Here is a 12,183-nt window from a genome sequence, read left to right as displayed (position 1 = left end):
TGAAGGAGGATCCAATGAGAAAAACCAACAGTTTCACAATCTCGTTATACTAATTTTACATAGGAAGGTACTATGGACAATTAAGCTCAACTTGCCTTGGGAAATCACCCACAGAATCTTCAATCAACTGAAGAGAAGGAGATGCCAGAAGCTTACTACTATTCTGATGTGACTACTGTATTTCAAGATCTAAGCAACCATAATAACATAGGAAAAAGGAACTAATCAGATACAAGAGTAGGACCACATCTCCCAATTCCCCATTCTATTAACAAGTGTCCCCTCAAAACACCAGAAAGAAGAATTAAGCTACTTACAAAGAAAATCCCAGATCATAAGCAACCTCCCTACAGTTATGTTAAAAGGACACCACAACATGACTGTCAACGTATAGGCATTCATGTTTTGGCATCGTTGCTTCTTAATACATTTTTGTCAAGTAATAAAATAATCTCAATTTTTTTTCTGCAAATCATTTTGAAATATACATTTTTCCCCACTGAGACAGGGTACAAGATCATTTATTTAATGATTATCTATGATCTCATAATTTAATTTCTAATACAAGGACACATTGCTTCTAGCCTAGCCATATGTAAAACAAAAATCTCATTCAATTCGGACTATAGTACTTTAAACAAAAACTTTAAATTCACCAAATCATGGAAGCAACATCTTCAAATGTCTAAAGAACATTGCTCAATTGTAGTTGAATACAAAGCTAAAAAATTAATCTGTCCAATAAATGAGGTTCTCAGAAATGCACTGTCTAATTCCAGATGTGTTTCAATTCTGTATCCTTGAGATTTCAGAAGATACATGCAAGGACCACCACACACTGCACTTCCTCTTTTAGTCCATCTTATCTCTGCAAAGATCTGCCTTCAAAGAAGAATGAATTGCACATTTCCAAAATAATCCAAAATAAAATGCTTTAAAAGATTTAGCATGGTCACAGAAACAGAACAGAACTTGGTGTGACAACTAAATCAAATTGGAGAGCACTTTGTAAAATAATCTCTCCCTTACCAAGGTCTCCTCCAGATTGCAGGGCTCAGAACAGTTTCTTTCTCCACCATTTTCTGTTTTTTTCTCTCTCTCTGTGAAGGACAATGCTATGGGCCTACCTGAATGCAAGAGGGATCTCTGGCGCTTCCAGTGGCAGTAACATCTAAAGACTAAGCAGTCGTTCTTCCTTCACACACAACTCACTCCCTGGAGCTGATTTCAAAAAAAAATGGCTTCACATCAGGCTAGAGGAGGAGTCATTCCTATGGACCCTCATGGCGAGGAAGGGAGATCTCCACGACACATTCAACAACAAAAGAAACCTTGTAATTCAAGCTAAAACGAGATAGACCTTCAAGAGGAGAGGAAGTCATGCATGTCTGAGGCACATTTAGAAGAGGAAAGAGACTAAGAGCAGGAGGGAGTGGGGGAGGTGGCCTATGAGGAAGTGCAATGGTTTGCAGCCCTGACTGCTGCTGTCGCTGCCTTTGTGTCTAGACCTGAGACCAGCTGCACAGCAGCTCTGGGGCTTTCATGGAGAGAACGCTAGCATGTTTTCAGGCTGCTCTTCAAAAAAAAAACACACCAGCCAAATAAAGCAAAAGCTCCCGATGTAATGGCTTCTGCGCTAGCTCAGAGAGAGAGAGAGAGAGTGAAGCACTTTCTCTTCTCAACTCAAAGGGGAGCCACGAGAAACATTCAAAAAAACAAAGGAACAAAGAGACCACTCACCTCTTGCACGGCCACAATGTCTTGAGGGACCCTCCTTCTTCCAGGAAAGCACAAGATCCATGCAAGGGGAAGAGGGAATGTTGAGAAATGTTGAAAAGATGTGGCTCTGGCTGCGCTCCTAGTCCTCCAGAGCTGCCTTCCCTCGCAAGCACTAGCCACCCCCACCACTGGAGAAAGGCAGAGTCACACATTAATACAACACAGAGACATGCAATGCAAGCCCGGCTCTCATTAATAAGCACTGGCAACTTGGAGGAGCAGTCTTATCCCGGCAGCATTCACTTACAAACAAGGAGCAAGATGTCCTTCTCCGGTTGCGAGCCCAAAGCTCCTCGTCTCTTTCTCTTTTCTCGCTCTCTGCTCTTGTGTTGAAAGTTCCTCCTTCATGGGTTTGTCTGCAGGGATCTTACAGGATCGCCATCTCTCTCATTCCTCGTCCTCCTCCCCCACCACCACCACGACCAACCGCTCCAGCTCCCTTTTTTATCCCCTCCACCCCCCAGCACCTCTTTTGCTGCTAAAACTGCAGATGACCTGATCTGTGACGGGCACTTTAGCAGGAAAGGGAGAGAGAAAAAAAGAGAGAAGGCAGACAGAGAGAGAGAGGGATTGAAAAAAAAAGTTGATGACAAAGCGCTGGTGTGGGGGAGGTTGAGAGTTGAGCAGACCAGCCACAGGGGGGAGAGAAGAAGAAGGCTTCCCCGGGCAGAGTGCCAATCTAACAGGTGCCAGGGACAATCACTTGAACCCAATTTGGGAGGAAAGGAGTGAGGAGGGGTTAACACACATTAATTATTGGGAAGGAAAATATAAAGTTCTGTATCTCCCGCATGCATAATTGCTTTGATAGCACAAAGCTGCAAAGTTCTAGGATTGTTCTAAATTGGGAAGATCCTCGGTCACCTTTGTATTTTGTTAAATTAACATGGTCCGGGGAAAGTCCCTCGCATGTCCAAAGGCGACATTTCACCTCTTTAAAATGAAACTTCTACAGAGATACTCTTTAATTTCCCTTCCCTCCTTGAAAAGTGAACTAGTCTGTGACGTAAGGCGCTGCCCAGAGAGATAAATTGAGTAGGTCCTGCTCCAACTCTTGGTATTTTCCTGGCTAAAAATGCCTTGGACGTTAAGCTGCAATCCACCTTTCAACCTTCCTTCCCCTTCACTGCCCTGTCTGGATAGCAGATAAAAACACTGCTTTGTAGGGGAGAGAGAAGCTTGAGAGCATTAATCTTAGCGAGTAAACAAGGGAAGAGGTTGTATTGTACGGCGGCGGCAGCAGCAGCGGCAGAGCCAGACGCTGCTGGGATCTAATCTGCTGCGGCTGCTAAGTTGTAAAGCAACTGACCTTAAGGCAGCTTGTGATCTAAATACTAGGTTCAGGCTGGGGGTTGGGAGCGGGCGGGGGAATGCAAGAAAGGCTTTGGGAGCTTTGAAGCTATGCACATGAGATGAATCTGAGATTACTGGACGAAAGAACACAAGACAATGTCTTCAAATGGTGCATAAGAAAAATTCCATCTGACAATCGTAGCAATTCTTCAGAGCTCAATTTCTCCCTGGTGTTTCATTTTTTCTTTCTTCCACCTGACTGAAAAAAAGTGCTAAGGTTGTGGTTTTTCTCCAGATTTAGATTTGGTGCTGGATGAGGAGATCCATATCTGAGACAAAAATATCAAGGTATTTAATATACCCTCAAAGATGAAAAGAGGTGTGGCCCCGCTCCCTTTACATGCACTCATCCGCACACATTTGCACCAAGACATGTTCACGCACTGGCATTCACTCAATCACATTCACACACGCTTGAATTCACACACTCATTTCAAATTCACACATATTCAGACACACTCAAACTAACATACACTGAAGCGCACACATTCACACTCATTTATCCTCGCAATTCACTCAGAAGCATAGATTTGCAGAAAGAGGCCATTCTGCCCATCATACCTGCACCTGTTCTTTTACATAGTTCTAATGTCCTGTCTTTACCCCATTTTCATGCACACTATTTCTATACAAATAATTATCCAATGCCTGCTTGAATCTTTCAGTTGAAACTGTCTCCACCACATTTCCAGATGGTCCACTCCAAACCATAATTGCCCACTGTGTGAAAAGGTTTTTTTCCTCACATCATTCTTGCTTCTTTTGCACATCACTCTAAATCTTTGTCCTCTTTTTTTTTCTTTTGTCAGCAGGCTTACCTTCTCCCTTTCCATCCAGCTCACTCATGATTTTGACATCTCTATCAAATCTCCTCTCACCCTTCTCATCTCCAAGGACAACAGTCCCAACTTCCTTAATCTATCCTCAACTGAAGTTTTTCATCCTGGAACCATTCCTGCAAGTCCCTTCTTTACTCTCTCCAATGCATTCGCATCTTTCCTATAATGTGGTGCCCACAACCATTCACAATACTCCAGCTGAGGTCTAACAATTCTATACAAGATCAACATCACCTCCCTACTCTTGTACTCTATGCTCCAATTAATAAAACTGAAAACACCATATGCTTTATTAACTGTGATTTCCACCTGTCCTGCCAATGATCTGTACACTTGCACACCAAGTTCCTCTGCTCCTGCAGCCTCTTTAGAATTATATCTTCTATTTTGTATTGTCTTTCAAAATTGTTCTGACTAATTTGCATCACCTCACACCTCTCTGCATTTGAACCTCATCTGCCACTTCTCCATCCATTGCACAAATTTGTCAATGTCCATTTGACTCACTTTTACTAATTCACAATCATTCAATGGCACCCAGTCATCCATTCATAAACTCCCACACACAGAGACATAGGCTCAAGCACATGCACTTTTGTATACTCATTCTCTCTCACACACTTTCACAAACCATCTCATACACTTTTCTCAAACTTTCTTTTACACACCAACAATAAAACATTGGTGCTACTGATTACTTTGACACCAGGTTTAAAAAATGAAATGCATCAATGAAGTATTGAAATGTACCTTAATGCAATTATAATTCAAAATGCTTATTGTGTTCCACAAAGACATGGTTAGATACTACATGGAGAATTGTGTTCACTTCCAGTTACCAAAACTCAGGAAAGATATTTTGAAAGTAGTGTAGATTCACCAGATGAATACTAAGATGCAATGAGACAGTTTCTGAGGACAGGTCATGTAGACTAGGCTTGGGATCTTTTAAGTTTGAAAGGATTGTGGGTAGTCTGATGTTAAATTGCTGAAGAGTCATATTACTGTAGATACAGATATATTATGTCCTCTGGTGGGGAAATCCAAACAAGGAAAAAGTAGAGCAAGACAATTTAGAGTTGTGACAGGAAGCTTTTTCTCGCAGAAAAGGCATTGGAAATCTAGAACTCTCCCACTGTGGAAGCTGGATGTCAATTTAAATTTTCAAAATTGAGATCAATAGATTTTTCAAAAAGTGTGGCACTGAAAAAAACACAACATGATGAAGAGCTATGCCTGAAACGTCAACTCTCCAGCTCCACAGATGCTGCCTGACCTGCTGTGATTTTCCAGCACCACACTGTTTGAATCTGATCTCCAATGTCTGCAGTCCTCATTTTCTCCTCTTCAATAGATTTTTGTTGAGTAAGGATATTGAGGGGTTTGGCTCAAGAGGATAAGTGGGGTTGACATAGATATAAATCACAAACTAATAGAATGGTGGAACAGTTTTGAGGGGCTGAATGACCCCATTGTATTCCTGTGGCCCAAACAGCTTTGCCATTTTGAACAAGGCTTTTCTGAAGTCTACTCAAGTTACAAGGAAAAGTTTGATCCTATTTTAACTTTATTCATTTCTCAATTCTACAACTTGTATATCATTAGCATCATTAATATCGTGAAATGATCAAAGGCACTTGACAGTAGTGTTATTAAACAAAATTGTCTCTGAGCCATAAACGCAAGGGATCAAAAGCTTAGTCAAACAGTTAGATTTTTAGGAACACCTTAAGGAAGAAAAAAAGGCAGAGAAGTGGAGAGGGAGGGAATCCAGACTTTAAGGACCAGGCAGCTGAAGGCATGAGAGAAGAAAATAGCAAGGAAAATACAGGCAAGGATGGGGCAGCAGTGAGAAAGGAAAGGGAGAGAGAGAGCGTACAGAATAGTGGAAGGAGAGGGAATGGGGGAATCATAGGAGAATGAGGAAAACCATAGGGAGAGGAAGAGGTACAGGAGGTTGGAAGAGGAAAGGGTATAAACAGTAAAGAAACTGGGAAGGGCCACAGGAGAGTATGTGGACCTTGTCACTTTTTCTTTCTTTGACTATGGCAGTGGACATATTGACAAAAAGGAAAGCCAAGGCAGTGGGTCCTTTGGGATGATACCTGGTAATGTTAGGAAGAATGAGAATTGAAGGAAGTTAGAATTAGTAATTAGATTGTAAGAGAGAATTTAATGGGGTTGAAAGCTGTTAAGTCCCATGACTTGATCATCTATGTTCCAGAGTGTTGAAGGAGGTGGCCGTGGAGATAGTCAATTCATTGACGATCTAAAATTCCATTGATTCTGAAATGATTCCTGCAGATTGGAAGCTAGTAAATGTCACTCCATTATTTAAGAATAGAGCAAGAGAGAAACCAAAGAACAACAGACCCGTCAGACTTAAGTCAATACCTGTAAAAGGGAAAATACTAGAATGTATCAAAAGTACATGATAAGTGGACAGTTGGATTTTTAAAAATGATCTGATCGGGCAACGTAAGCATAGATTTTTGCATGTTTGATTAAATTGCTGGAGATATTTTTGAGGATGTCACTAAAAATATCAATAAAGGGAAATGAAAGCATGCAGTATATTTGAATTTTCAAAAGGCTTAGAGGGAGAGGGTTAGGACAAAACTAAAGTATGTGGGATAATGTACTGATATGGATTAAGGATTGGCTAACAGAGAATGGAGAGTAGAAACAAATGGGTCATTCTCATTGGCAGGCTGTGAGCTGTAAAAATGGCAATCCGATGTCCTATGGCAATTGACCTGCATAAGGGGCACCCTGACACCAAGAAACAGACTAGCCCAAGACAGTAGAAAAGGGCACCAAAGCAAGCACACTAAGTTTATTAGGATTCCTGAGGACTATGATTTTCCTCCCTATCAAATGTGTCTAATGGAATTTCTGAAAGTCTCCAAAGATAAGTGTGCACTCAAATTCATCAATAAGAGAGTTAGTTCTCATGTCCATGTGAAGAGGAACAGAGAAAAATTCAGTAATGTGCTGGTAGCAATGAGAAAGGCAGCTGCAAAGAAAGATTATTCTACAGAATGTTGTTACAATTTAAGTTCTTAAAGTTATATTAAAAACGTTTTCAACAGCAGTGCGGTACTACAAAGATCAGTACTTGGGTGCTAGCTGTTCACAATGTACATCATGATTTTGACATGGGGACCAAATGTAATATTTCCAAATTTGCAGCTGATGTACTGCTAAGCAGGGGAATATGTCTTATGAGGAAGGTGTAAAGTGGTTTCAGGAGGATTTGGGCAGGCTTATTGGGTGGCAAGAGCGTGGAAAATGGAAGATAATTTGGGCAAAATGTGAGGTTATTCACTTCGTAGCAGGAACAGATCTGCATTTTATTTTTTATTCATTTGTGAGATGCGGAAATAGCTGGTTGGCCAGGATTCTTTGCCTGTCTCCAGTTACCCTTCAGAAGGTGGTGGTGAGCTGTTTCTTGAACTACTGCAGTCCATGTGCTGTAAGTTGACCCACAATGTCCTTAGGGAGGAAATTCCAGCATTTTGACCCAGGGAGGTACAGTGAAGGTACAATGGTATATTTCCAAGTCAGGCTTGGAGGGGAACTTACAGGTGGTGATGTTCCCATGTGCATGCCACCCTTGTCCTTCTAAGTGGAAGTGGGATGGATTCAGAAGGTACTGTGAGATATCTGAGGAGTCAGAAATGATGCTTAAAATGGTGCAATCATAGGCAAATCTGCCCACCTCTGACCTTATGGTAGAGGGAAGATCATTGATGAAGAAGCTTGAAGATGGTTGGAGAAGTCCTGCAGAGATATTCTGGAACTGAGATGATTGATCTCCAAAAAAAAAGACAATTTTACTACATGCCAGGTATGACTCCAACCACTGGAGAGTTTGCCCCCAATACCCATTGATTCTAATGTTGCTAGGCCTCCTTGGTGCCACTCTTGGTCGAGTGTAGCCTTGATCCCAAGGTCTATTACTCTGACCTCACCTTATTTCTTAAATGGTAAGAGGTTGGAAAGTGTAGACAGAGTCATAGAGATGTACAGCTCGGAAACAGACCTTTTGGTCCAACGCATCCATGCCAACCAAACATCCCAACTTAATCTAGTCCCAATGTTGGACTGGGGTATACAAAGTTAAAAATCACACAACACCAGGTTATAGTCCAACAGGTTTATTTGGCACTAGCTTTTGGAGTGCTGTTCCTTCATCAGGTAGTTGTCACCTGATCAACCACAACCACCTGATGAAGGAGTAGTGCTCTGAAAGTTAGTGCTTCCAAATAAACCTATTGGACTATAGCCTGGTTGTGTGATTCTTAATCTCGTCCCATTTGCCAGCAGTTGGCCCATATCCCTCTAAACCCTTCCTATTCATATTACCATCCAGATGCCTTTTAAATGCTGTAATTGTACCAGCCTCTACCACTATCTCTGGCCTTGTTCCTCATTCCATACATGCACCACCCTCTGTGTGAAAACGTTACCCCTTAGTTCCATTTTATATCTTTCCCCTCTCACCCTAAACCTATGCCCTTTAGTTCCGGACTCCCCCATCCCAGGGAATACACTTTGTCTATTTATCCTATCCATGCTCCTCATGATTTTATAAACCTCTATAAGATCACCCCTCAGCCTCTGACACTCCAGGGAAAACAGCCACAGCCTATTCAGCCTCTCTCTATAGCTCAAATCCTCCAACCCTGGCAACATCCTTGTAAATCCTTTCTGATCTCTTTCAAGTTTCACAACATCCTTCCAATAGGAAGGAGACCAGAATTGCTCACAATATTCCAAAAATGGCTAACCAATGTTGTGTACAACCACAGCATGACCTCCCAACTCCTATAATCAATGCCTGACCAAAAAAGGAAAGTGTACCAAGTGCTTTCTTCACTATTCTATCTACCTGCGACTCTACTTTCAAGGAACTACAAACCTGCACTCCAAGGTCTCATTGTTCAGCAACACTCCCTAGGACCTTACCATTAAGTGTATAAGTCATGCTCTGATTTGCCTTTCCAAAATGCAGCACTTCTCATTTATCTAAATTAAACTCTATCTGCCATTCCTCAGCCCATTGGGCCATCTGATCAAGATCCTGTTGTACACTTGGGGAACCTTCATTGTCCACTACACCTCCAATTTTGGTTCATCTGCAAACTTACTAGCTGTTCCTCTTATGCTTGCATCCAAATCATTTATATAAACGATGAAAAGTAGTGGACCCAGCACCGATCCTTGTGGCGCATCACTAGTCTGAAAATCAATCCTCCATCACCACCCTCTGTCTTCTACCTTTTAGCCAGTTCTATATCCAAATGGCTAGTTCTCCCTGTATTCCATGAGATCTAACCTTGCTAACCAGTCTCCCATGGGGAAACTTGTCAAACGCCTTACTGAAGTCCATATTGATCACATCCACCACTCTGCCCTCATTAATCTTCTTTACTACTTCTTCAAAAAACTCAATCAAGTTTGTGAGACATTATTTCCCACACACAAAGTCATGCCAGCTATCCCTAATCAGTTCTTGCCTTTCCAAATCATTGTAAATTCTGTCCCCCAAGATTCCCTCCAACAACTTGCTCACCATTAATGTTGGGCTCACTGGTTTATAGTTCCCTTATTTAAACAGTGGCACCACGTTACCAACCTCCAGTCTTCTGGCATCTAACCTGTGACTATCAATAATACAAATATCTCAGCAAGTGCCCCAGCAATCACTTCCCTAGCTTCCCACAGAGTTCTAGGGTATACCTGATCAAGTCCTGGAGATTTATCCACTTTTATTCATTTCAAGATTTCCAACACCTCCTCCTCTGCAATATGGACATTTTTCAAGATGTCACCATCTATTTCCCCACATTCTATGTCTTCCATGTCCTTCTCCACAGTAAACACTGATGCAAAATACTCATTTAGTATCTCCCCATCTTCTGCAGCTCCACAAATAGACTGCCTTGCTGATCTTTGAGGGGCCCTATTATGTCCCTAGTTACTCTTTTGTCCTTAATGTATTTTTAAAAACTCTTTGGATTCTCCATAACTCCATTTGCCAAAGCTATTCATGTCCCCTTTTTGCCCTCCTGATTTCCCTCTTCCTTCTTTTTGTTTTCCTTTCACCCTAACAGGTATATATGGTCTCTGGACTCTCATTATCTCATTTTTGAAGGCTTCCCATTTTCCAGCCATCCCTTTACCTGCAAACATCTGCCCCTAATGACCTTTTGAAAGTTCTTGCCTAATACTGTCATAAATTAGCCTTCCTCCAACTTACAACTTCAACTTTTAGATCCAGTCTATCCTTTTCTCTCTAATTTTAAAACTAACAGAATGATGGTCGCTGGCCTGAAAGTGCTCCCCCATTGACACCTCACACACCTGTCCTGCTTTATTTCCCAAGACTTGGTCAAGTGTTGCACCTTCTGTAGTAGGTATTCCACATACTGAATCAGAAAGTTTTCTTGTACACACTTAACAAATTCCCTTCCATCTAAACCCTTAGCATTATGGCAGTCTCAGTCTATGTTTGGAAAGTTAAAATTCCCTACCATAACCACCCTACTATTTTTACAGGTAACTGAAATCTCCTGAAAATTTGTTTCTCAATTTCCCACTGACTATTAGGGGGTCTATAATACAATTCCAACAAGGTGATCATCCCTTTCTTATTTCTCATGTCACCCAAATAATTTCACTAGATGTATTCCCAGGAATATCCTCCCCCAGTACAGCAGTAATGCTATCCCTTCTCAAAAATGCCACTTCTCCTCCTCTCTTGCAATGCCCTCCCCACACCTCCATCCTTCCTATAGCATTTGGATCCTGGAACATTAAGCTGTCAGTCTTGTCCATCCCTGAGCCACTTTTCTGTAATTGCTGTGATATCCCATCCCCATGTTCCTAACCATGTCCCAAGTTCATCTGCCTTCCCTGTTAGGCTTCTTTCATTGAAGTAAATGCAGTTTAATTTATCGGTCCTCCCTTGTTCTCTGCTTTGTTCCTTCCTGCCCTGACTGTTTGACTCATTCACTTTCCCAACTTTACCAGCCTCAGGTTGATCTATTTGGTCACTGTTTTCCTAGGTCCCACCAGCTCCTCCCCCCCATCTTATCAGTTTAAATCCTCCTGAACAACTGCCTGCGACTATATTTTTCCCCTTCCAATTCAGGTGCAATCTGTTCTTCTTGTACAGGTCACTTCTAGCCCAGAAGAGATTCCAATGATCCAAAAATGTGAACCCTTCTCCCATGCACCACCTCCTCAGCCACACATTCATCTGCCCTATCCTTCTATTCCTACCCTCACTAGCTCGTAGCACCTGGAGTAATCCAGATATTACTATCCTCAAGGACCTCCTTTTTTAAATTCCTGCCTAACTTTCTATATCTTCCCATCAGAATCCCATCCTTTTTTCTTCCTATGTCTTTGGTTCCAGTGTGGACAATGACCTCCAGCTGGTCCCTCTCCCCTTCGAGAACATTCTGCACCATCTCTGAGACATCCTTGATCCTGGAACCAGGGAGGCAACACATCATTATGATTTTTTGCTGCTGGCCAAAAAAAAAGTCTATCTGCACCTCTGACTAGAGAGTCCCCTATCAAAATAGATCGCTTGGAACCTGATGTACCCTTCATTGCATTAGAGCCAGTCTCGATACCAGAAACTTCGCTGTTCGTGCTACATTCCCCTGAGAATCCATCACCCCCTACCTTTTCCAAAAGAGCAGACTTGTTTGAAATGGGGATAGCCACAGAAGACTTCTGTACTACCTGCCTACCTCTCTTAGCTTTCCTGGAATTAACCCATCTATCTGACTGCATCTGCCGCTTTTCCCCCTTCCTATAACTGCCATCCATCACATCCCATAGCTCTTATAAATTCCTCATTGCCTCTAACCGTCGCTCCAACTGATCCATTCAATCTGATAGGACTTGCAACCAAAGGCACTTCCTGCAGACATAATCCTCAGTAACATGGAAACTCTCCCTGAACTTCCACATCTGACAGGAAGAGCATATCTCTCTACTAAAGGTCATCTTTGCTCCTTCACAATCTACAGACCCAGAAAATAACACCATGGTTTTGCTCTATTTAAAAAAAATGGTGCTCCAGGCTAACTTAGTATTAATGGTTTATATTTTTAAATTTAATCAGGAGACAGATTTCAGCAAAACATATAATCAAGGAAGAACCCACTCTACTTACTATTTTAGACTTGCA

General features: G+C 41.8%; 1 protein-coding gene and 1 pseudogene across 6 annotated transcripts in view; one reads left to right on the top strand and one right to left on the bottom strand.

Moving 5' to 3' along the window:
* The window catches only part of znf462 (zinc finger protein 462), a 109,371-nt gene extending 106,678 nt beyond the window's left edge, over positions 1-2,693 (bottom strand). The window contains exons 1-2 of one of the 6 annotated variants that reach the window (XM_072588905.1): positions 2,027-2,693; positions 1,741-1,907 (exon numbers count right to left, since the gene is read on the bottom strand). The gene's annotated coding sequence lies outside the window, so the exon portion shown is untranslated. Of the gene's footprint in view, positions 1-1,029; positions 1,340-1,740; positions 1,908-2,026 lie in introns of those variants that run through there. The other 5 variants (XM_072588949.1, XM_072588940.1, XM_072588959.1 and 2 more) reach the window with 5 other exon arrangements.
* Positions 2,694-6,697: 4,004 nt separating this feature from the next.
* Positions 6,698-7,037, top strand: LOC140492428 (large ribosomal subunit protein eL36-like; annotated as a pseudogene).
* Positions 7,038-12,183: the final 5,146 nt, after the last annotated feature.

Source organism: Chiloscyllium punctatum, chromosome 2 (assembly GCF_047496795.1).
Source record: "Chiloscyllium punctatum isolate Juve2018m chromosome 2, sChiPun1.3, whole genome shotgun sequence".
In the NCBI taxonomy this organism is placed as follows: domain Eukaryota; kingdom Metazoa; phylum Chordata; class Chondrichthyes; order Orectolobiformes; family Hemiscylliidae; genus Chiloscyllium; species Chiloscyllium punctatum.
Note: the sequence above shows the minus strand (reverse complement) of the source record. Positions and strands in the feature narration are given on the sequence as shown.